Raw genomic sequence first — 24,147 nt, forward strand, 5'->3', positions numbered from 1 at the left:
CAGGGGGTGCCTTTCTTTTTGTCCCGGTGGGGGGGGGGGGTCCCAACTGCTTCCCGCTTCTCCTCCTCTTTTGCAGAACAGAGTTTGAGTCCAGCGGCGCCTTTAAGACCTGGCATCATAAACTTTCCTTTTATTCACTTGTGTTCCTGGTACAAGCTTCCGTGTACTCGCACGCTTCTGCAGTTGCACACGAAACGACAGACTCTGCCCGGAATAAAACTTGGTCGGTCTTCAAGGTGCCACCGCAGGACTTCCCAGCTTTGCTCTGCTGCTTCAGACCAACGCGGCTGCTAGCCCGCCTCTTTTGCACCCATGCCGTTTTCACACCGGTTCTTGCTTCAGTCGGGTTCTCTGCAGCGCCCACTAGCAGTTGCCACCAATGTTCCCTCTAAGCTGTGGAGTCTTGTGAGCAAAAATTCTACTTTGTGAGCGACTGGCAATAAAGTTGTGAGCGAGGGATTTGGCTGCTGCATAAACTAGTTTGCTTTGGAGCCATCCTTTCTGAGCTAAGACAAAAATGTGTGAGCCGGAGGCTAAAAAACGGTGAGCTAGCTCACACTAACTCAGCTTAGAGGGAACATTGGCTTGCCACCGGGCCTGGGGGGTGGGATGGGGGATCTCCGGTCCTTTTAATGGATGCTGCCCACTGCCACGCGGGAAGCCTCCATGAGTGGGGCAGAGTGTGGACCATCTGAGCGCACCCACCTGACACGAAACCCACCCGGGTCATTTGCAGAACGGCTGCAGAATGCCTGGAGACTGTAAGCGGCGAAGGGAGCCTGGAAAGGGTGACAGGAGCGGGAGGAGGCAGGGGGGTGCAGAGAAGTCAGTCTCACGCCCTGCGCGAAGGCCCCCAGGGGTGTTCCAAAACCAGACTGAAAGGCCTCCCCCCAGGGCAGATGTGTTCTTCTGGAGCGGCGCCAGTTGTCTGTTGCATTGGATGTAGGAGTTCCGTGGCTGCCTTGCTCGGTGGGGGTGGAACTGAAGCTCGCCCAGTTGCCCTTTTGCATTACAGAAATGCTTCTGTGATTTCTCTGTCCTGCAGAGACAAGGAGATTCCACCTGGTGTTGCTTTGTTGTGGTGGCCGTTGCTTGACGTCAAGTCACAGCTGATTTATGGCGACCCCCTGGGGCTTTCTAGACGAGAGACCTTCAGAGGTGGTTGGCCATTGCCTGCCTCTGCATAGTGACCCTGATGTCAGATCAAGGAGAGTAGCCCTGGGCCCAGATAACGCGGGAGGGGGAGGCGTGGCTATTCGCCCTGTAGCAAAATAAAGCATGGTAGCCCAATCACACAGTACCCCGAGTCTCCATGCTTCGGCTGTTAGCTGGCGATCACATGGCGATGCTGCAGCGTGGCAAAGAAGCGGCGCGGTGTGATCACACAAGCATTTCGCGTTTGTCGTGCGCAGTTCCGCAGAGCAGCACTGCTTTCATTTAGTGTTTGTGCGCACGCGCTTACGAAAAACATCCGGTTTGCGACGGGACATGGACGGGCGCCGGATGCCGCGGGATACTAGCGCTCCCGCGATTAGACACCCGCCTGTGCCGCGTGTTTTCCTTGGTACTTTTTTAACACCTTGGTACTTCTTATCTTTCCTTCTTTCCTTGGTACTTTTTATCTTTGGCGGGACGCCACGGGTGCACTACGCTTCCCAGATGTTGCGGTGTGATCGCGCCCCGAAAATCCGCTCTGGAGTTGCTTTGTTGTGGTGGCGGTTGCTTGATGTCAAGTCACAGCTGACTTATGGGGCCCCTCGGGGGGGCTTTCGAGACAAGAGACCTTCAGAGGTGGTTGGCCATTGCCTGCCTCTGCATAGCGACCCTGATGACAGATCAAGGAGAGTAGCCCTGGGCCCGGTCACAGGGGCCAGATAACGCGGGAGGGGAAGGCGTGGCTGTTCGCCCTGGAGCAAAATAAAGCATGGTAGCCCAATCACACAGTACCCCGAGTCTCTATGCTTCGACTGTTAGCTGGCGATCACAGGGCGATGCTGCAGCGTGGCAAAGAAGCGGCCTGATGTGATCACACAAGCATTTCACGTTTGTGCACATGCGCCGTTCCGCCTAGCTTTCAGTTTCGTGTTTGTGCGCATGCACTTACGAAAAATATCCGGTTTGCGACGGGACATGCCGCGGGATACTAGCGCTCCCGCGATCAGACACCCGCCCATGCCACGCGTTTTCCTTGGTACTTTTTAACTCTGCATCTTTGGCGGGACGCCACGGGTGCACTACGCTTCCCAGATGTTGCGGTGTGATCACACCCCGAAAATTCGCCCAAAATTCGTGCCTTTCACGTGGCAAATTCTCCGTGTGACCAGGGCCCCTGTTAGTCTGTCTGTAGCAGCAGAAAGCAGCAGAAAGCGGAGCTGCGGTGGCTCAAGTGGTTAAGACGCTGAACTGCAGGCTGTGGAAGGTCAGTAGTTCAGCAGTTCGAGACCTGAGGGTGCCGCATGACGGAGTGAGCTCCCGTCTCTAGTTCCAGCTCCTGCCAACCTAGCCGTTCGAACGCAAGAAATTGCAAGTAGATAAATAGGGACCACTTCAGTGGGAAGGTAACAGCGTTCCATGCACCTTGGTGTTTAGTCATGCCGGCCACATGACCACGGAAATGTCTTCGGACAGTGCGGGCTCTTCGGCTTTGAAACGGAGATGAGCACCACAACCCTAGAGTCGGATTCGACTGGCTTTCGAGCAAGGGAACCTTTACCTTTAGCAGCAGAAAAGAGCAAGAGTCCATTAGTCTCTTCAAGACGAACAAAATACATGGCAGGGGAGGAGCTTTCGTGAATCTGAAGAAGTGAGGCATTGACTCACGAAAGCTCATACCCTGACACGTATTTTGTTCATCTTGAAGGTGCTACTTGCTTTTTTCTACTGATAGCGACCCTGAACTTCCTTGGTACTGTTCCCTCTAAGCTGTGGAGTATTGTGAGCAAAAATTCTACTTTGTGAGCGACTGGCATTAAAGTTGTGAGTCAGTGATTTGGCTTCTGCATCAATTAGTTTGCTCTGGAGCCGTCCTTCCTGAGCTAAGGCAAAAATGCGTGAGCTGGAGGCTAAAAAGCTGTGAGCTAGCTCACACTAACTCAGCTTAGAGGGAACACTGCTTGGTAGTCTCCTATCCAAATACTGACCAGGGTTGATTCTACTTAGCTTCTGTGATCTGATGAGATCGGGCTATCCAGGTCAAGCAATCTTTAGCAAACCTTTTACTGGGAACCCTCACCAGGGATTCTGCTGTGAAGGAAAATGTGTTGTGCCCGAATGTTTACCATAACCGTCCTCTTTTTTGTTTTGGTGCGACCGGACTCCAGGCAACATCAGGTGGGGAAAGAGGGCCTTCCCTGAGAAACCCAGCCTCCTAGTCTGGTACTGTGGGGGGGCTCATTCCCCGTTAGCCCCTGGAGAGAAAAGACTTCTGAGTGGCAGCGTGCTCAGCAAGATTGCGCTTGTCTTCTGTCATCAGCTCAGATGAACACTTGCAATCTGGCTGGTCGTAGACTGGAATGAGCATGGTCATTTAGGCTGTGGTCACGTGGGCCACTTGAAGCGGAGGGGAAGCGAGGCTATTCCCGCCGGAGGAATTTGACGCGCGGTTGCGAGATCACAACTCCTTTTCTTCGGGTGCAGTCCGTTACTGTGTGATCAGACGCAAGGCAGGCGAGGTGGGTTTTTTTGCCATTTATTTCCCTTGTGGATAAACGAGGAATCGCACCTTCGCACTGAGGGCCCCCTATGGAGTATGTGACAACGGCACCAAGCCGGGATGGCCTGATCAGACCGTCCCAACAGCATGCATGCGTGCTTGCACAACCAGGCAGGGGAAAGTCCGTCCGTGGCCCGTCGGAACCCATTTACTACCAGACTTTTAGTAAAGGTAAAGGTTCCCTTGCGCGAAAGCCAGTCGAATCCAACTCTAGGGTTGCGGTGCTCATCTCTGTTTCAAAGCCGAAGAACCAGCGCTGTCCGAAGACATTTCTGTGGTCACGTGGCCGGCATGACTAGACACCAAGGCACGCGGAACGCTGTTACCTTCCCACCGAAGTGGTCCCTATTTATTTACTTGCAATTTCTTGCTTTCGAACGGCTAAGTTGGCAGGAGCTGGAACGAGAGACGGGAGCCCACTCCGTCATGTGGCACACTCGGGTCTCGAACTGCTGAACTACCGACCTTCCACAGCCTGCAGTTCAGCGTCTTAACCACTTGAGCCACCGCAGCTCCAACCGGACTTTTACCCAGTGTCTTTTTACTCCACTTCCGTAGCGGAGCAGTACGGGTTGCCGACGACTGCGGGACGCTTCCCAGGTGTTGCTCTCTGATTGTGCCCTTTAGATCCATCAGGCATTCGTACCTCTGTCAGATCTACTGGTGCGTGTGATCATAGCCTTAGTTGCCTTCTTCTGTGTGGCAGGGGTCGGGGTCCCCAGCCCTTTTTGAGCACAGTTGGAATTCCGACATGGCATGGTGGCTGCAGCAGCAAAATGGCTGTCGCAGAAGGCGGGGCCAGCCACAAAACGTTTGCCACGGCTTGACTTCAGTCGCACAGTGCTGATCCTTGTGCTGCGGTGACAGTTGCTGCCATAGCAACATTAAAAAAAAATCTGTCCAGCCAATTAAATCTCAAATAGACAGAAGCCTTGCTGGGGGAAAGCCTTACGTGGTCCCACCCACTCCCTAACAACACTTGACGGGCACCAGAAAAGGTATTGGCAGGTGGCATGGTGCCCACGGGCACCACACTTGGGGCGTGCCGTATACTGGCTGGAAAATGTAAAATTTTGGGGAAGTGCAGCCTATCAAGGGAGACGGCTGGCCTCGAGCTCTCCTCCCAGACATCTAGTTTCCACGTGTGGAATTTGTTTTGTCAATGGAGGAGCCGTCTGTCTTTTGAGTCCCCACCTGGTGTCTGAAGCTCAGCTTCATCCCCACTTTGAGGGCCACGGCACTGGTTGCGTTGGAGGCTCCTGCTTCCCCTTCGCCTAGGGCTAATGGCAGCCTGGGAGGGACCGGTTTCAGTCGAGAAGAGTCCACCCTCTTCCTTGGTGTACAGTTTGGTGTAGTGGTTAAGTGCACGGAGGACTCCAATCTGGGAGAACCGGGTTTGATTCCCCACTCCTACTCCACTTGCAGCCGCTGGTGTGACCTTGGGTCAGTCACAAGTTTTCTCAGAGCTGTCCTCTCAAGGGCAGTCCTCGAGAGCGCGCTCTCAGCCCCACCTATCTCACAGGGTGTCCGTTGTGGGAAGGGGAAGGGAATGGAGTCTGTAAGCCGCTCTGAGACTCCGAGTGAAGGGTGGGGTATAAATCCAATCTCTTCTTCTTGCCCGGGGCCAAACCCAGCCAGGGGTCTCCACGCAGCTCAGTCTCCAGAATCAGCACTTTGCCAGGCTGATCACCTGAGGCTCTGCACAAAGCATCTGTGCATACAAGCACCCACCTACGTTCACAGTGCAGGGCTGAAGTCATTCCTCTTTGGGACGGGTGGGGGAGAGCAGCAGGAAGGAAGCCCACTCTGAACAATGGGAGGAAATGGAGGAGCTGGGGGGGGGGGGGCCCCGGGGATGGCAGAGTGCGCCTGTCCTGCAAACAGGGCTCTGAAGGGTATCCCAAAGCCCGGCAGCAGCACCTAGCCGTGGCACATGCTCCTGTTAGGAGGGTAGGGTTGCCAGGTCCCCCCGGCCACTGGCGGGGGCCTAGGGGGTAGGGTTGCCAGCTCCAGGCTGGGAAGCTCCTGGAGATTTGGGGGTGGAGCCTGGGGAGGGCAGGGACCTCGGCGGGGTACAGTCAGTGCCATAGAGCCCACCTTCCAAAGCTCCCATTTTCTGCAGAAGAACTAATCTATGTAGTCTGGAGATGGGTTGTAATTCCGGGGGATCCCCAGGTCCCACCTGGAGGCTGGCATCCCGCGAAGAGGGAGAGGCATCACCTGTGTTCTGGGGTACCCAGAAATGCCATCTGGGGCCTGTTTAATCTGGAAGCTGTATACAACAAATATAGTCACAGTCCATACACATGCAAAAATAGAACCACAAGAACTGTACACAGTGCGCTCAATATTTCTTTAACGAAAACCGTAACGTTATAAATATGAAATGTACAAAAGGGATAATAATACATTCAGATGTGTAAGTTCAGATACATAAAGATAGAAGATGACAACAACGGGACCAACGGCATCGCATTCTGGAGACCGCCGTCCCGTTGTTGTCATCTTCTGTCTTTATGTATCTGAACTTACACATTTGAATGTATTATTATCACTTTTGTACATTTCATATTTATAACGTTACGGTTTTCGTTAAAGAAATATTGAGCGCACTGTGTACAGTCCTTGTGGTTCTATTTTTTGCGCGTAATCTGGAAGCTGCACAGGCAAAAACTACACAGGTTTCTGAACCGAGGAAGGGGATGGAAGAGAGGAGAGAAAGAACCAGTCCGGGGGGTGCATGTTGCTCTGCTGGTGCAGGGGTCCCCCCTGAGTTTGGATCTTGCTTCTGGCATGAACTCTTCAGGGAGAGGCTCAGATCAGCTATCCCCATACCTCACGAGGTTTATATACGTTTTACAGCCAGTTAATGTCTGTGAGCTGTGAGTTGAACTGCGGTGGCTCAAATGGTTAAGACGCTAAACTGCAGGCTGTGGAAGGTCGGTAGTTCGGCAGTTCGAGACCCGAGTGTGCCGCATGACGGAGTGAGCTCCCGTCTCTAGTTCCAGCTCCTGCCAACCTAGCAGTTCGAAAGCAAGAAATTGCAAGTAGATAAATAGGTACCACTTCAGTGGGAAGGTCACAGCGTTCCGTGTGCCTTGGTGTTTAGTCATGCCGGCCACATGACCACAGAAACGTCTTCGGACAGCGCTGACTCTTCGGCTTTGAAACGGAGATGAGCACCGCAGCCCTAGAGTTGGATTCGACTGGCTTTCGAGCAAGGGAACCTTTACCTTTAATGTCGTGGAGACCTTTGAACTCAAAAGCACGGTATAAATTCGAAATCCCTCTCTCTCTAGCACAGGACTGGCTCTCGTGTAATTTGACAAAAGTGCAGAAAGATGTCAGCCACAGCATCCATTGAGGGAGCGGAGCCCCAGGTTTGCAGACAGATTTAAAAAATAGGAATTTGGGGATAAATCTGTCAGGTTAAATGTAAAAAAAAATCATTTGGCTTGGAAGCCCCGATCCTCCACATTTCCCGTTTAAGGGGAAATGCTGTTCAGACAAATTACAAAGATGATCTGACTCCAACGGTAACCAGAGAAAGAAATTTTTTACTTACAAAAACAGAAGCGCATCTTACATGACATATTCATGCAGGTACACTTAACTGACTGTGAACAGATTAACTTCAGAAGGGCTACCTTGCTACAGCTCCGAGCCCAAGTAAGAGAGAGAAGAAGAGAGATCCTATATTAGATGAAACACAGAAGACAAACAAGGGCCAAAGAGGCACCTAACCGATGAGAGGGCGGGGCCAATTGCCAAGGGCACCCCAGTGAGAGAATTCTCTTAACCCTTTCCTTGCCAGATGCTCTTGCATGCAGAGTTACAGTATCCAACAAAACCTGCCCCTCAAAAGCTAATGGTGACTTCTATGCATGTACAAGCGGGTTAGTGGGCGGGGAACGAACTAGCAAGGGAGGGAACCTACAGCCAGCTTTTCCTTCCCCACCCTGGTATTATTAGTATCCAGGGCTATTTTTGGGCAGGAACGCACAGGCCACGCCCAGCAGGAACTCATTAGCATAATAGGCCACACCTAACAGCAGGAACTCATTCGGATTGGCTACAATTAGGGGTGTGTGGCCTAACATGCAAAAAGCCCTGGGTTTTGACAACAAACAAGGTAAAGAGAATAAGAAGCAAAAGGTGGGTGTGGCTGGATGACCAAACTGCTGGTAACATGGGGGTGTGGCCTAATATGCAAATGAGCTGTGCTGTCAGGGGTGTGGCCTTAAATACTAATGAGTTCCTGCTGTTGGGTATGGCGTATTATGCTAATGAGTTCCTGCTGGGCTTTTTCTACAAAAAAAGCCCTGCTAGTATCATTGGGAGAAAGCAAAGGTGAGACGAGGAGGTTCTATATATCTCTGAGAGGAGAGTTGGGCAGTAGGGAGACAGTGGTTCGCTGGTGCTAACTGCAGCTGGGGGGGGGTTCTGATCAAAGCAGGAGCTTCTTTGGCTCTTGAGCGTGAGAAGCACTTTAACACAGATTGGTCAGGCATCCCCTGAAGGAATGCAGAGTGTGCCCCCTCTTCCTTTGCAAACAGGCTTAAATGGGCCAGGGGTGTCTCTTCGGGTAAAAGGGAATCATGAGAATCTGATGTGTGTTGGACAGGATATAGCAGCTAGGGTGCTGGATCACACCAAGGTCCCTCGTGGTTTGCGGCCATGAGAAGCCCACAATCAAGGCACGAAGGCACCTGCCATCCTCGCCTGAGCATCTTGGTTCCTGGGAACATCCATTTTGTTATCATGGCTTAGAGCTGTCAGTCGGCATCTCCTCTGTGGATGCATTTGATCCTTTTAACAAGTCGTTCCAAAACACACCCTGACAACTCCTTTTCTGCAAAGATTCAGTGTGAATTCAAGGGGGAGGGGAATGCAATTGGAACCCTGGTTGGGGGGGGGAATCAGCTGGGAGTGGGATTTGCAGCAGGAAAGATGTTGGGTGGGGACAGAAGGCGTTGACCTTGCTGTGCCCTTTCTTTGCTCTAGATCTCCTCCCTCCCAAACCCCTCCTAGGAAAAGGCAGAAAAAAACTGTGTGCATTTTAACATAAGAACATAAGAGACGCCAATGTTGGATCAGGCCAAAGGCCCATCCCGTCCAACACTCTGTGTCACACAGTGGCCAGAAATACCAGTGCCATCAGGAGGTCCACCAGTGGGGCCAGGACATTAGAAGCCCTCCCACTGTTGACCCCCTCCCAAGCACCAAGAAGCACCATTTTCACACACACACACACACACCATATGGTAGGGTTCTTGTGGCCATCACCTTTTCGTCTGGTCATAATCCGAGACTTTTGTCCTTGTTGTTCGTGCTGACAAGTCACAGCCGATTTACGGCGACCCTCATTGGTTGTTGTTTTTTTAAAAAACCAGGTAATTTTTATTCATTTTTATAAACCGCAAAGATTTACAAGGTAAGCCTGAACATAGTCAGCTCTCAATGGCTTCATACATTTCGTACAATTTGTCGGTATTATACAGTTTGAAAATTACCATAGATGCAGAGTGTTTATTACATCAGGTACTGTTTCTTTGGTAGATGGATGTACTCGTATGGGGTACCATATACATACAATGTCATTCTGACCGCCTCTAGATAGATTTTGTTTCAGAGTACCTGAGATTTTCTCCATTCTATAAAGGTTCCATAGCTTTTTGTACCAGAGGTTTACATTTAGCCTACTCGTGGATTTCCATGTGGCTGCTAATGTGGTTTTGGCTGCAAATAGTAACAGATTGCCTGGAGGTAGCATCCTTCTGGGATAAAATAATAGAAGAAATAACGATCATAACCAAAATCAAGATAGACAAATCCCCGGAAGCTCTGCTTTTAAATCTCGGAGAGGAAAATGCTCTATCTAATACACAAAGAAAAAGAATCTCCCCATGGGGTTTTTAAGGCAAGAAACTAACGGAGGTGGTTTGCCATTGCTTTCCTCTGCATAGTGGCCCTGGAATACCTTGGAGGTCCCCCATCCAAGCACGAACCAGGGTTGACACGGCTCGGCTGAGATCTGATGAGGTCCGGCTAGCCTGTGCCATCTAGGCCAGGTCCTTCCTATAAACCAGGGCAAAACTTGTATGCACTATCCTGCCCACAAAGCACCAAGAAACTAGACTGGTCAGGTGATGCTTGGGAGTCTTTTGGTTGGCTGGCTGGCGTGCAAGACGATGGATCAAGCAGGAGCTGAGTCTTGAAGGGGAAGAGGAGGGGGTTGTGATGACTTGCCAGCTCTTGGTTTAGGCTAAATACAAGGAGCCTTGTGATTTATTTAGCTACATACTTATTTCAGTGGGAGCCCCGAAGCAGCTTACGTCGTTCTCCTTTCCTCCATTTTATCCTCACAACAACCCTTTGAGGTAGGCTAGGCTGGCAGTGTCTGACTGGCCTGAGGTCACCCAGCAAGCTCCCATGGCAAGGTGGGGATACAAAACTGGGACTCTGGGATCCTAGTTGGACACTCTAGCCCAGTGGTGGCGAACCTATGGCACGGGTGCCAGAGGTGGCACTCAGAGCCCTCTCTGTGGGCACGCGTGCCATCGCCCCAGCCAGGCCCAGACCATCATTAAAGTGTCGAATTCTCTGCCAAATAATGTTAAGTAAATGAAAGCATTTGGGATTGCTTTCCTTACTTCTCTGCCTTACTTCTCTCGAATTCTCTGCCAAATAATTTTAAGTAAATGAAAGCATTTGGGATTGCTTTCCTTACTTTGTTTGGATCATCTTAAATTAATGTATGAGTTGTTTTTTCTAAAGTAAAACCTCAGTATTCAGGTTAAATTGCCATGTTGGCACTTTGCAATAAATAAGTGGGTTTTGGGTCGCAGTTTGGGCACTCGGTCTCTAAAAGGTTCGCCACCACTGCTCTAGCCACTATAGCATGCTGGTTCTCTTATAAATAAGAAAATAGGAGAAGCCTTGTTGGATCGAGCCAATGCCCCATCCAGTCCAACACTCTGTGTCACACAGTGGCCAAAACCCAGGTGCCATCAGGAGATCCACCAGCGGGGCCAGAACTCCAGAAGCCCTCCCACTGTTGCCCCCCACCAAGCACCAAGAATACAGAAGCACCAAGAATACAGACTCTGCCCCAGACAGAGTCTTTCGTCTATACCTTGTGGCTAAGAGCCACTGATGGACCTCTGCTCCATATGTTTATCCAGTCGGCTCTTCAAGCTGTCTGTGCTTGTAGCCGCTACCACTTCTTGCGGCAGTGAATTCCACGTGTTAATTAAATGACACATATTTATGCAGAGCCAGTCTGGTGTGGTTAAGTGCACAGACTCCAATCTGGGAGAACGGGGTTTGATTCCCCACTCCTCCACTCGCACCTGCTGGATGACCTTGGGCACAGCTGTCCTTGGAAAAGAGCAGTTTCTGTCAGAGCTCTCTCAGCCCCACCTGCCTCACAGGGTCTCTGTTGTGGGGAGGGGGAGGGAAAGGGGTTTGTAAGCCGCTCTGAGTCACCTTTGGGTAGTGAAGGGCGGGGTAGAAATCCAATCTCTTCTTCTCTCTCTTCTCTCTTCAGATGTCTGGGAGAAATGGTGCAAGACTCCTAGATCGAGACCAGTTTCTGTCAATGGAAATCAGGGGGTGGTAGATGCTGGACTGGCTGGGGAGGGGGGTCTGCTCTGTACAGAAAGCGGGGAGGGCTTCTGTCGCTGAAGCCATCGTTCTGACCTGATCCCGCCTGCTGGCAGGGCTCTCTGTGTGCGGGAGGTTCTTGCTGTGTGTGACTCAGAGTTTGCTGACCTCTCTCATGCCCTCCGCCAGCACTCGGGCAGACTAAGACAGCCCATTTCCAGCCCCAGACCCCTCCCCACAGAGGCCGCTAGCAGAGCTCCTTCCTCTGGGAGAATTCTGCTCTAGCCACATTCCAGCTGTTGCTCCCTTCGATGTGTCTGTGGCTTCCTTTGGCGTCCGCAGCATTCTCACCCCCCTCACAAAAGAAAGAGCAGGGTCCGTTTTCAGCTGCCTTGTAGATAGATCCAGCATTCATGTCAGAGTTCCGCACGGGACCTGTTTGGGTCTGGCTGAAGATGCGTCCCTGGATCTAGCTGTTGCGGGCTTCCTTCCCCCCCCCCCCCCCCCCCCCGTTGGCCACAAGGAAAATGCCAGCCACTGGAAGGGAAGCCAAGCAGTGGGCACTTTGGGCTGCGTCTTTGAGCTGAGGATCCTTCTGTCTCCACAAACCGGGAGCAGTTATGGGGATGCGCGACGCAAAGTTGGGAGGCCCATTGCTTCTGGTTACCTCCGTCTCTGTGCCATGGCTTTGAACTGCTGTCTTTTGTTTCCTGCAGATGGTAGGCTGAAGAGGCCCCTCCCTTCTTGCCAGGAGGACATGCGCCCCCAGTTCTGCGTGAACTCAGACATTGCAGACTGGCTCGCCTCCATTCACCTGGAGAGATACCTGGACACCTTCAAACAGCTCGGCTATCGCTCCGTGAGGGATGTGATCTCTCTGGGTAAGGAGGATCTGCAGAAGTTGGGTATCACTGCCACCGGGCACCGCAAAAGGATCCTGAACCTAGTGCAGCAAACCCAGCTGCTGGTGGGGGACAAAAATCCGCACATGGCAGGCGATGTGCATTACAAGTCCAGCAAATGTGCAGATTCTCTGGACGGGCCCAAGGCAAGGAATGGTATTGGCAGAAGCAAAGACATCTCAGCGGAAACAGTTTCTGGCCTCGAGATCGACCATGACCATTCAGTGGGTCGCTCCCGTCCCCTGTCACCAGGTAGGGGTCTGGCGCCTTTCGTGGCCAAGCCGGTGCCCAAGCCCAGGACTGTGTTTCCTCGTGCGCGCCAAGGGGCCACGCTGGAGCAGGACTTAGTGCCATCACACTGTACGTCGCTGCCTGTGAGTAAATCCGCTTCTGGCTCTGAACACGGTCCGGCAACCTGTGCTGTCCTGGAGGGATTTGATCCCGGGGAAAGCACTGCGGATGCCGAGGGACCCCAGGCTGGGCTGAGAGGTCAGATCCCAGAGGTTTTGCTGCGGGAGGAACACGCAGCACCTGCTCTGCAGCCTTCGGCTCTGAATGAAAGGAGCCACCAGGCCAAGTGTGTGTCGGACGCCTCCTTCCCTTCCGCCGTTACGTGTTTCCGTGACGCAAGCCGGCCTGCAGGCAGCCATCCAGCCGAACCCGTTCCGGCTGCTGCCACTGTGCTGAGAGAGCCATTGGTGGTGGTTCAAGCTGCGCTTACCAGGGCAGCCTGCCCGCAGGGGTGGACCGAGATGGTGCCAGGGGGCCCTTGGGATCAGGACGGCCTCCCGCCTTCGCCGGCTGCAAGCACGGGAGCGAAGGAGCCTCGGGGGAGCCCTCCCGGCACGCTGCCCACCGACCCAGCCATGCCCAACGGGACTCTGAATGGGCAGCAGGCGAGGTGAGTGTGCACGCTTCCCCCAGCAGGAGGGCTTCCTCTCCCCCAGGGAGCCAGCAGAAGGGACTGATGTGGAACAGGAGAGGCGTTCTCTGGCCACACCAACGTGCCAGAGAAGGGGAGGGGCTGTGGCTCAGTGGCAGAGCGTCTGCTTGGAATGCAGAAGGTCCCCGGTTCAATCCCTGGAATCCCCATTTGGAAGGACCAGTTAGCAGGTGTTGCGAAAGACCTCAGCTTGAGGCCCCGGAGAGCCACTTGGGCCAGTCTGAGCAGATCGTACTGACCTTGACAGACCAAGAGTCCGATTTAGCGTAAGGCACTAGTTGTGTCCTAGTTCCACACCCCAGCCTCCTTTAGAACGGCTGGCCCTGTCGTTCTGTGGCAGGCCTTACAGCCAGCTTGCCTCGGAGACGCGTGGGTCCGAACCCCGTGGGTTGCAACAAAGGCCTTTTCATGATGTAGAGAACACAGGCTGACTTTGCAGCCGGGGCGTTGTGATTCAGCGGCATGGCCCGGCTGTATCGCCTCATACACTGGGAAGTGATTCCCGCACAGCCTGATAAGGTGGGCAGTGGCAGGGCAGATCTTCCTGCTGGCGTTTGGCATTGTGGTTTTATCCCGTGATCAGACTGCGTCATGCCAGGAATGTTCTAGGGATCCACACAAGGGGGGTCAGGGTATTATAAAAGAGGCACATAAATTGCAGGGGGGCCTGGTTTCGAATGTTAGGACTCCCGGCGCAAGCTCGCGCAGCATGGAACTTGTGCATGATGCTGTTGAGAACAGCAACTGGTTGCTTCGTAGGGATGTGGCAGAGAACAGGATAAGCTTCCATAAGATCCCAGGTCTAGCGCAATAGCGGCAGGACTGGTGGAATACGCATTTCCAGTGAAGTCCCTTTTTAAAAGTTACTTGCCACTTCCGAGCAGAGTATTGAATGAAGTCATTTGGCTAGGGCTGAAAATTCACAAAAGAAGGGAAGTGTCCCAACTTAACAGAACATTTAAAATATACATATAGTTTATGGTACACTGTATTTTTAATGTTTAAGGTGTTCTGAGCCGCTTGTATGGTTAAAGGAGAGTATAAATGAATACGCCCCAAAGGATTGACAGTCGAGTAGAGGAGGCAGTGGCCTCATACGGAGGGACCGATTCCCCGCAAGCAGCTCTGCCGCCATTGCTCTTCCGTTTTCCCCACTTGCATTGGTCAGTTTCACACTGTTCGCTGCGTGGCCGCATTTTGACCCACAGCTCCCCCCGATTTCCCCCGGCGTCTCCTCAATCTCAAAAAACAAGGATCAAGAAGATGCAGGGGAAATCGGGGGGGAGCCGCTGGTCAAAATGTGGCCGAGCAGCGAGCAGTGTGAAATTGACCAATGCAAGCTGGGGAGACGGGAGAGCGAGGGGGGGCACAGCTGCTTGTGGGAAATCGGTCAGGGTCATGTGTATGAGTCTAGAGTTAGTAGAACAAAAACTAAAAGTGCCAGGAATTAAAAAAAAAAAAAAAAGACGTGCCAGAACTCTCAAAAGGGAAATGAAGTTTGCAGTCTGTATACTGAGAACACATTGACTTTTAAACGTTTTAAAAAGAATTTTGTCAAAGAGGTTCCGGAACTCTGTTCCGGCACGTTCCCCTGAGAGTTGCCAATCTCTAGGTGGTGGCTGGAGATCTCCCTGAATTACCGCTGGTCTCCAGATGACAACGTTAAGTTCCCCTGGAGAAAATGGCTGCTTTGGAAGGTGTATCGTATGACCTTGTATCCTCCTGAGGTCCCTCCCCTCTCCAGCCCCCTGACCCAGGCTTCCCACCCCCAAATCACCCGGTATTTCCCAGCCCAGGGCAGGCAACCCTAGATACGCCATATGGCTCCTTGAGCAGACCATCGCAAGCAGAGGGGTGCATCTAAGAAAGAGTACAGAGCGTCAGAAGCAGAGGTGAAGTTGGCAAGCGGCCTGTCCCAGGACATCCTGCCTAGGCTTAGGTTTGCTTTCCCTTCTTGCAGTTCCCTGGAACAGCCCAGCCTGGGACTTCGCCACGTGCCGCAGGCGCTTGTCACCCAAACAGGTAAGAGGGACAGCTGCAGCTTACCTGGCTGCCACTGGGGAGGGGGAGCAGGGGAGTGGCTCTCTCCCAGGACACTGGGAAGACAAGAGCTGGGGCTGAGGTAGGGATGCCAGCCTCCGGGTAGAACCAGCGAAGCCCTGGAGAGCCAGTTTGGTGTAATGGTTAAGTGTGCGGACTCTAATCTGGGAGAGCCGGGTTTGATCCCCCACTCCTCCACGTGCAGCTGCTGGTGTGGCCTTGGGTCAGTCATAAGTTCCCTTAGAGCTGCTGTCCCAGGGGCAGTTCTTGAAAGAGCTCTCTCAGCCCCACCTACCTCACAGGCAAAGTTCCCTCTAAGCTGTGGAGTCTTGTGAGCAAAAATTCTACTTTCGGAGCTACTGGCATTAAAGTTGTGAGCAAGTGATTTGATTACTGCATAACTTAGTTTGCTCTGGAGCCATCCTTCCTGAGCTAAGGCAAAAATGCGTGAGCCAGAGGCTAAAAAACTGTGAGCTAGCTCACACTAACTCAGCTTAGAGGGAACACTGCTCACAGGGTGTCTGTTGTGGGGAGGGGAAGGGGAAGGAGATTGTAAACCGCTTTGAGACTCCTTCCAGTAGTGAATCTGGGAGAACCGGGTTTGATTCCCCATTCCTCCACATGCAGCTGCTGGTGTGGCCTTGGGTCAGTCATAAGTTCTCTTAGAGCTGCTGTCCCGGGGCAGTTCTCGAAAGAGCTCTCTCAGCTCCACCTACCTCACAGGGTGTCTTTTGTGGGGAGGGGAAGGGGAAGGAGATTGTAAACCGCTTTGAGACTCCTTCCAGTAGTGAATCTGGGAGAACCGGGTTTGATTCCCCATTCCTCCACATGCAGCTGCTGGTGTGGCCTTGGGTCAGTCATAAGTTCTCTTAGAGCTGCTGTCCCGGGGCAGTTCTCGAAAGAGCTCTCTCAGCTCCACCTACCTCACAGGGTGTCTTTTGTGGGGAGGGGAAGGGGAAGGAGATTGTAAACCGCTTTGAGACTCCTTCCAGTAGTGAATCTGGGAGAACCGGGTTTGATTCCCCATTCCTCCACATGCAGCTGCTGGTGTGGCCTTGGGTCAGTCATAAGTTCTCTTAGAGCTGCTGTCCCGGGGCAGTTCTCGAAAGAGCTCTCTCAGCTCCACCTACCTCACAGGGTGTCTTTTGTGTTTCCCCAGTATCTATTTATTCCACTTCCATTGTGGAACAGCACGGGTTGCCGACGACTGCATCATGGGAGGCAAATGTCCTCGTCTGGAGAGGCCCATTCATTCCCCTCAGGTAACGTTACTCTGGAGCTGCGGTGGCTCAAGTGGTTAAGACGCTGAACTGCAGGCTGTGGAAGGTCGGTAGTTCAGCAGTTCGAGACCCGAGGGTGCCGCATGACGGAGTGAGCTCCCGTCTCTAGTTCCAGCTCCTGCCAACCTAGCAGTTCGAAAGCAAGAAATTGCAAGTAGATAAATAGGTACCCCTTCGGTGGGAAGGTAACAGCGTTCCATGCCGGCCACATGGCTCAAGTGGTTAAGACGCTGAATTGCAGGCTGTGGAAGGTCAGTAGTTCAGCAGTTCGACACCCGGGTGCCGCATGACGGAGTGAGCTCCCGTCTCTAGTTCCAGCTCCTGCCAACCTAGCAGTTCGAAAGCAAGAAATTGCAAGTGGATAAATAGGTACCACTTTGGTGGGAAGGTAGCAGCGTTCCGTGCGCCTTGGTGTTTAGTCATGCCGGCCACATGATCACGGAAACGTCTTCGGACAGCGCTGGCTCTTCGGCTTTGAAACGGAGATGAGCACCGCAACCCTAGAGTCGGATTCGACTGGCTTTCGAGCAAGGGAACCTTTACCTTTAATGTTACTATAGCGCCACAAACTGCACGTAGATTGGAGCCCAGGTGCTACCAGACTCGAATCTTAACTGTTCGCCTGCAGACCAACACAGCTGCTTTCTGAAACGGTGTAATGTGGTATTCTCCCCCATGAGCACCAGAGGGTAGGGGAGGAGACGTCAATAGAATTGGTGTTTCCCCCACAGGAAAATGCTGAATCTCCCCATGAGCAGGGAGGCCTTCTGTGGGGGTCTCTTCTCCACGGGGCTCTCATCACTGTCTTCCCTTTACTCACAGACCCTGCCGAGGAACTCATCAGCCCCTATTGTGAGGGCATGTTTGGACATACATGGTCTTTCCAGGAGCAGGTGAGGAGAGACTGCAGATATGGGGGTAGCAGAAAGCACGGGGCTCGCGTGGCAACGGTGGTGTTCCGTCTCGGTCTTACTAGGCGGCTCCGGCTCTGTGCAGCTTTTCCCTCAGTCAGGCTGGCTCCCAGTCAGGAGAGCGGCTGAAGGTCCACCAGGGGATTATGTCAGGAATAGTCTGAAAGGGAGGAAGCAGACAAGTAGGCTGTGTTCTCCCAGGAGGGCACTACTGCTTATTCGTTCCTGATGTGGAGTCTGTGAGGTAGCCCAGCTTAGCAGGGGTCATTTCGTAGAAAAAGAGGTGCAGGAGCTCATTAGCATAACTCATTTGCATATGCCACACCCCCTGACGTCACCAGAAGTGTGTCAGAAGGCAACACCCACCCCTTAGGCTCCACTGGACTTTTTTGGATTGCTAGCTATTGGGGGGGGGGGATGCGTAGATCTGCCCTAGCAGAGGAGGGAGAGCTTGTACCTGAATAAAACTTGGCCTTAAAGGTGCCACTGGACTGTTTTGGATTGCTAGCTGGGGGGCGAGGACATGCAGATCTGGGAAGGAAGGAAGGAAGGAAGGAAGGAAGGAAGGAAGGAAGGAAGGAAGGACGGAGCTCTACTCCTGTGCGCTCCTGCAGGAAATGACCCCTGCAGCTTAGTATTTACTAGGGTGGTCATCTAGTTTTTCACCCAAACAGTGACTCTCCCAACCACTCAGGTCCTAGACAAGCAGCTCCTGAAATGTAGTGTGCCGTGCTGCTGGGGGACAAGGCAAGACCACAAGTGGAGCTGGGCCCAGGCCTGGTGCAGCCTCTGGCCTCTGCGTCCAGTGGAGTGACTTCTCTGGACAGGTGGTTCAAGTTTAAGTGTGAGAACATGCCAAGAGCCTGCTGGGTCAGACCAGTGGTCCATCTAGTCCAGCATACTCTTTCATATAGCAGCCAACAAACAAGGCAATAGAGGCCAAGGCCTTCCCCTGCTGCTGAATTCCAGCACTGGGTTTCAGAGGTTTGCTGCCTCTGAATTTGGAGGTCTGGGACTTCTCGGAATACAAAAAAGATGACTGGGGGGGGGGGCAATGTTAGAGATTTATAAAATTACGCATGGAGTTGGGGGGGGGAGTTGACAAAGAGACCTTTTTCTCCCTCTCCCAAAAATAAAACTCAAGAGCATCCAATGAAGCTGATGGGCAGTAGGTTCAGGAGGGACAAAAGGAAATACTACTTGATACAGAGAGTGGCTTAAATGTGGGATTCAGTGCCAGAGAATGTGTGATGGCCACAGGAATAAACAGCTTTAAAATGGGATTAGGTAGATTTGCGGAGGTTAAGTCTATCAACGGCTTCTAGCCCTGGTGGCTGAGGGGAAACTCCACATTCAGAGACACTAAACCTCTGAATCCCAGAGCCAGGAGACAACATCAGGGGAAGGCTTCAGCCTCTATGCCCTGTTGTTGGCCCTCCGGAGGAACTGGATGGCCACTGTTTTGAGACCGGATGCTGGACTAGATGAACCACTGGTCTGATCCAGCAGGACTCTTCTTATGTTCTTAACATTCCCTTCAGTCGCAATGACTAGTAGCCACTGATGGACCTCTCCTCAGTGAATCTAATTCCCTCTTAAAGCCATCTCTGCTTGTGGCCATCCTCTGGCAGTGAGTTCCACTGTTTAATTACCCACATTGGGTAAAGAAGTATTTCCTGTTGTCTGTCTGCACCTTATTTCCCAACAATTTTGTTGTGTGCCCCTCAGTTCTAGTGTTATGGGAGTTGGAGAAAAAGTTCCTTAGGTTCACCTTGTCCACATACCCAGGCAATCATTTCATAAGCCTCTAGCATGTTTGCAGACGGGTGGGTAGACCCATAGCAAAAATCCATCAAAACAACAGCTGCGTAATACTTTTATAAGGACCAGCCAAAAAGTTGCAAAATATGATTTTATTTATTACTTATTCATATGAACATAAGAACATAAGAGACGCCAATGTTGGATCAGGCCAAAGGCCCATCCAGTCCAACACTCTGTCACACAGTGGCCAGAAATACCAGGTGCCATCAGGAGGTCCACCAGTGGGGCCAGGACATTAGAAGCCCTCCCACTGTTGGCCCCCCCAAGCACCAAGAAGACAGAGCATCACTTGCTCCAGAGCCCCTATCTATACCTTGTGGCTAATAGCCACTGATGGACCTCTGCTCCATATGCCTATCTAATTCCCTTTTGAAGCCGTCCGTGCTTGTAGCCGCCACCACTTCCTGTGGCAGTGAATTCCATGTGTTAATCACTCTTTGGGTGAAGAAGGACTTCCTTTTATCCATTCTAGCCCGACCGCTCAGCAATTTCATGGAGTGCCCACGAGTTCTTGTATTGTGAGAAAGGGAGAAAAGTACCTCTTTCTCTACCTGTTCTTTCCCATGCATAATCTTGTAAACCTCAATCATGTCACCCCTCAGTCGTCTTTTCTCCAAGCTAAAGAGCCCTAAGTGCTTTAACCTTTCCTCATAGGGAAAGTGTTCCAACCCTTTTATCATTCGAGTTGCCCTTTTCTGCACTTTCTCCAAAGCTATAATATCCTTTTTAAGGTGTGGTGACCAGAACTGCACACAGTATTCCAAAGGAGGTCTCACCATTGAGTGGTTTCCACCCAAATAGGCTCCCAAAGGCTGCAAATATCCAAACATTTCAACATTAAAACAATGTATAAAATAAGGTATATATAAAATATTTCAATAAAAACATGTAAACAGACTCAAACCAGAGAGTTCACTGGGGGTATGCCAAATGGAACAAAAATGTCTTCACCTCTTGGCAGAAGACAATTACAGAGGGAGACAGACGAATGAATCTAGGGAGGGAGTTCCGAAGAGTCGACACCACAACTGAGAAGACCTTTTCTCGAGTTGCCACCTGTCTGGCCTCAGATGGGGGGGAGGCACCTGAAGTAGGGTTTCCAAAGGTGACTGAGGCGGATGGATAACTTCTTATGAGAGCGGGCGGTCCTTAAGCTATGCTGGTCCCAGCCCTGTAGGGCTTTAAAGGGCAATACCAGCACCTTAGGAGCTGTGGTGGCTCAAGTGGTTAAGACGCTGAACTACAGGCTGTGGAAGGTCAGTAGTTCAGCAGTTCGAGACCCAGGTGCCGCATGATGGAGTGAGCTCCCATCTCTAGTTCCAGCTCCTGCCAACCTAGCAGTTCGAAAGCAAGAAATTGCAAGTAGATAAATAGGTACCACTTCGGTGGGAAGGCGACAGCGTTCCGTGCGCCTCGGTGTTTAGTCATGCCGGCCACATGACCACGGAAACGTCTTCAGACAGCGCTGGCTCTTCGGCTTTGAAACGGAGATGAGCACCGCAACCCTAGAGTCGGATTCAACTGGCTTTCGAGCAAGGGAACCTTTACCTTTACCAGCACCTTGAATTGAGCCTAGAAGCAAATTGGGAGCCAGTGTAGATGGGAAAAGACTGGAGTGATATGTTCCCTACAGCCCACTGCAGTCAACAGTCTGGCTGCAGCATTCTGTACTGTAGCTTCCAGACAGTCTTCAAGGGCTGCCCCGTGTCAAGCCCATTGCAGTAATCTAATCTAGATATTGCCAGGGCATGAACCACAGAGGCAAGATCTTTCCCTGCCCAAGAAGGGCCACAGCTGGCTTACCAGCCAGAGCTGGTAAAAAGTACCCTTGGCCACTACTGCCACCTCTTTATCCAATAGGAGGGTCAAGTCCAGCAGCACCCCCAGACTATGGACCTGTTCCTTCAAGGGGAGTGCATCCCCATCCACAACCGGGGGGAGGTCCAGATCTTCTGCTTGCCCGTAGCACCTCCATTTTGTCAGGATTTAGAATCAGTTTGTTAGAGCAAGTAAAAGACTAGGTCAGCCATCTAGTCTTGAGCCCGTGGCGGCTGGAAAGTGCTGTCAGCTCACAGCCAACTGATGGCAACCTTGTGGGGTTTTCAAGGTGAGACATTCAGAGGTGGTTTGCCATCGCCTGCTGCTGCGTAGCAACCCAGGACGTCCTTGGTGGTCTCCCAGCCAAGTACCTATCAGGACTGACCCTGCTTAGCTTCTGAGACCTAACAAGGCCGGGCCAGCCAACTCCCAGCAGCCTCTTTTGAGCCACTGGTGGCTGAGACGTACAGCGCTTTGCAGACAAAAGCACTTGCATCTGCTTTGACCTGAACGCCCTGCTGACAGTTCTCTACCGGAACAGGCCCCTCTCGTCGCAGTTGCCTGGATGCGTTTTAAGGATGTGTGCAAAAAGTATGTTCATTTTCACTTTGGTTCATTTTAGTTTTCCTTTTTATTTCCTTCATTATCCTTATTGTACCTGCTTGTTTTCTTTGCTCTATGCTTTACGTGCTCGGTGGGCATGATGGATAATGGAAGGGGAGGCCATTTGCACACTCTCCCCGCCCCCTCCAAGAAGCATTAAATTCTCGGGAACCTCAGCTGGCTCACCAGCCAAAGCTGGTGAAAGGCACTCCTGGCCATGGGTGCCAGCTGATTCTCCCAACAGGAGGCTGGGGTCCAGAAGCCTCACCCCACCCCACCCCCAGGCCACAAACCTGCTCCTTTAGGCTATTGAGAAAGATTCTGGGTTCCACAGAGTTTTTGCATCAGTACTAAAAGACAGGAGGGATGCTCCATCAGGGCTACTTGTCTCTGGCTTCCGGCAGGCCTAAACTGGAGGGCAGGAGACATTCATCAGCATAGGTGGCACCGGGGGCAGAACAGACGTCAAGAGGTACTGCAGGCTGTTCACTGTTGGGGACGGATTGCTGGGCTAAAGGGGCAAGGCAGTTCTTGACTTTGTGGCTCAGCCCTGGAATCCATCAGGGCTACTTGTCTCTGGCTTCCAGCAGGCCTAAACTGGAGGGCAGGAGGCATTAATCAACATAGGTGGCACCGGGGGCAGAACAGATGTCAAGAGGTACTGCAGGCTGTTCACTTTTGGGAACGGATTGCTGGGCTAACAGGGCAAGGGAGTTCTTGACTTTGTGGCTCAGCCCTGGAGCTAGCTAAGCGGCAGGTCAAGGCCTTGATGGAGCATCCTCGGGGCCGAGAGAATCTCCTTCCAGACCGTATCGTCTCTTGCACGGCAGGAATACGAGGAGTTGCCGGAGTGCGCACCAAGCCAGGGCGGAGGAGGAAGAGGCAGAGGCGGAGAAGGGTCCCTGTGAGTACTTCCGTCCCAGCTTCTTTCCTTTCCCCGGTGAATAAAGGGACCGAAGGGAAGGGTTTGTGGAGATGGCCCTTCTCGGTCTCTCTTTTGTTCAGGGTGCCGGTTAGAGCTGCGCTGTAAGGATTTCCCATGCCCGAATGTGCCAAAAGATACGGGGTAGTGTAGAGCAATTGCTGTGACTGGAAGGTAATTGAGGGTGTGCTCTTCTAATCTGGAGAGCCAGCACGGTGTAGTGGTTAAAGTGTCACATTAGGATCTGGGTAAACCCGGGTTCTAATCCCCACTCCGCCATGCAGGCTTGCTGGGTGACCTTGGGCCAGTCACTCACTCTCAGCCTAGCCTACCTCACAGGGTTGTTGTGAGGATAACATGGAGGAGAGGAGAATGGTGTAAGCTGCTTTGGGTCCCCACTGGGGAGAAAGGCGGGATATAAATACAGCAAATAAGTAAATAAATAAAAACAATCAGTGGTGAGATTTATCTGAAAGGTGGTGACCCGGTCTCAGACTACCCCCCGTCAGATTTTACTTATAGAAAATCTTATTTTTAAGGCAATTCTGAGTCTTCATGGTTGAAAAGGACCCTCCAACAGCTGAGGGACATTTGTCTATTTGTGCTCCGGAGGCTTCCTGTTTGCGTCCTTCCTACATTAGAGCTGCCCAGCTCCCGCTCTGTCATCTCTTGCTAAGATCGAAAGGCAGGCGGCCATGAAAGCAGGCCCATTTTCTCCCACCGAGCTCTGCTTTCCACATGTCACTCTTAGCTCTGAGCTCCGAAGGAAGGGGGGCAGGTGCCCTTCCGAGCTCCCATCCTGCCTTTTGGCTACAAGAAGAGTGGGGTACAGGACAGAGGAAGGAGGCATGGGGGAGAGAGAGAGAGAGAGAGGCTCCCAACTACCCCGACCCTCTGGGCCTCAAAGCGGGTTATATGGACAGGACATGGGGTTACAGCCTCTGATTGTCAGGTCTCTACATTGCCCATGAGGCTGGCCGGCCCCCAGCTTCAGCGGAAGAGAGATGATGAGCTATTCCGGGTTCACGGAACAAGTCTGGCACCCCATTCTTTCAGGAACGGAAGCCGCAGCACAGAAGAAGCGGATTCAGCTGCTAAGAGCGGGGCCGGCCACATGGCCCAGAGCGAGACCGAGGGTTATTCTACAGTGGAGGCGCCCCAGGCCAGAGGTTCCCCGCTTGGACTCTCCGACCACCAGCACTTGGACGAAGCCTTAGACGACCTGACCATCTCCCCCTATGCCAGCTACACCTCCTTGTCGGAGCGCCCCGCTACTGTGCTCAGCGGCTGGCTGGACAAGCTCTCCCCGCAGGGGTAGGTGACGGGATTGGAGGGCGGTGGCTCAGGGAGGGGAAAGGGCCCTGAGCAGAAAAGGACTGTTTGCCTGTCTGTTGATGTAATTCATTGGCCTCCTTTCCAGTAAATTGCCCCAAGCAGCAATGTGCTGTAGTGGTTAAAGCGTCGGACTAGGATCTGGGAAATCCGGGTTCGAATCTCCACTTGTGCCATGGAAGCCGGCTGGGTGACCTTGGGCCAGTCACACACTCTCAACCTAACCTACCCCTTAGGGATGCTGTGGGGATAGAA

General features: G+C 52.4%; 1 non-coding gene across 1 annotated transcript; it reads left to right on the forward strand.

Moving 5' to 3' along the window:
• Nucleotides 1-13,239: 13,239 nt before the first annotated feature.
• TRNAS-GGA lies at nt 13,240-13,311 on the forward strand. Its single transcript has one exon. It is a non-coding gene; the product is annotated as a tRNA-Ser (tRNA).
• The last annotated feature ends 10,836 nt before the right edge of the window (nt 13,312-24,147 follow it).

Source organism: Gekko japonicus, unplaced genomic scaffold (genome assembly GCF_001447785.1).
Source record: "Gekko japonicus isolate JY-2015 unplaced genomic scaffold, Gekko_japonicus_V1.1 scaffold4578, whole genome shotgun sequence".
Lineage (NCBI taxonomy): Eukaryota > Metazoa > Chordata > Lepidosauria > Squamata > Gekkonidae > Gekko > Gekko japonicus.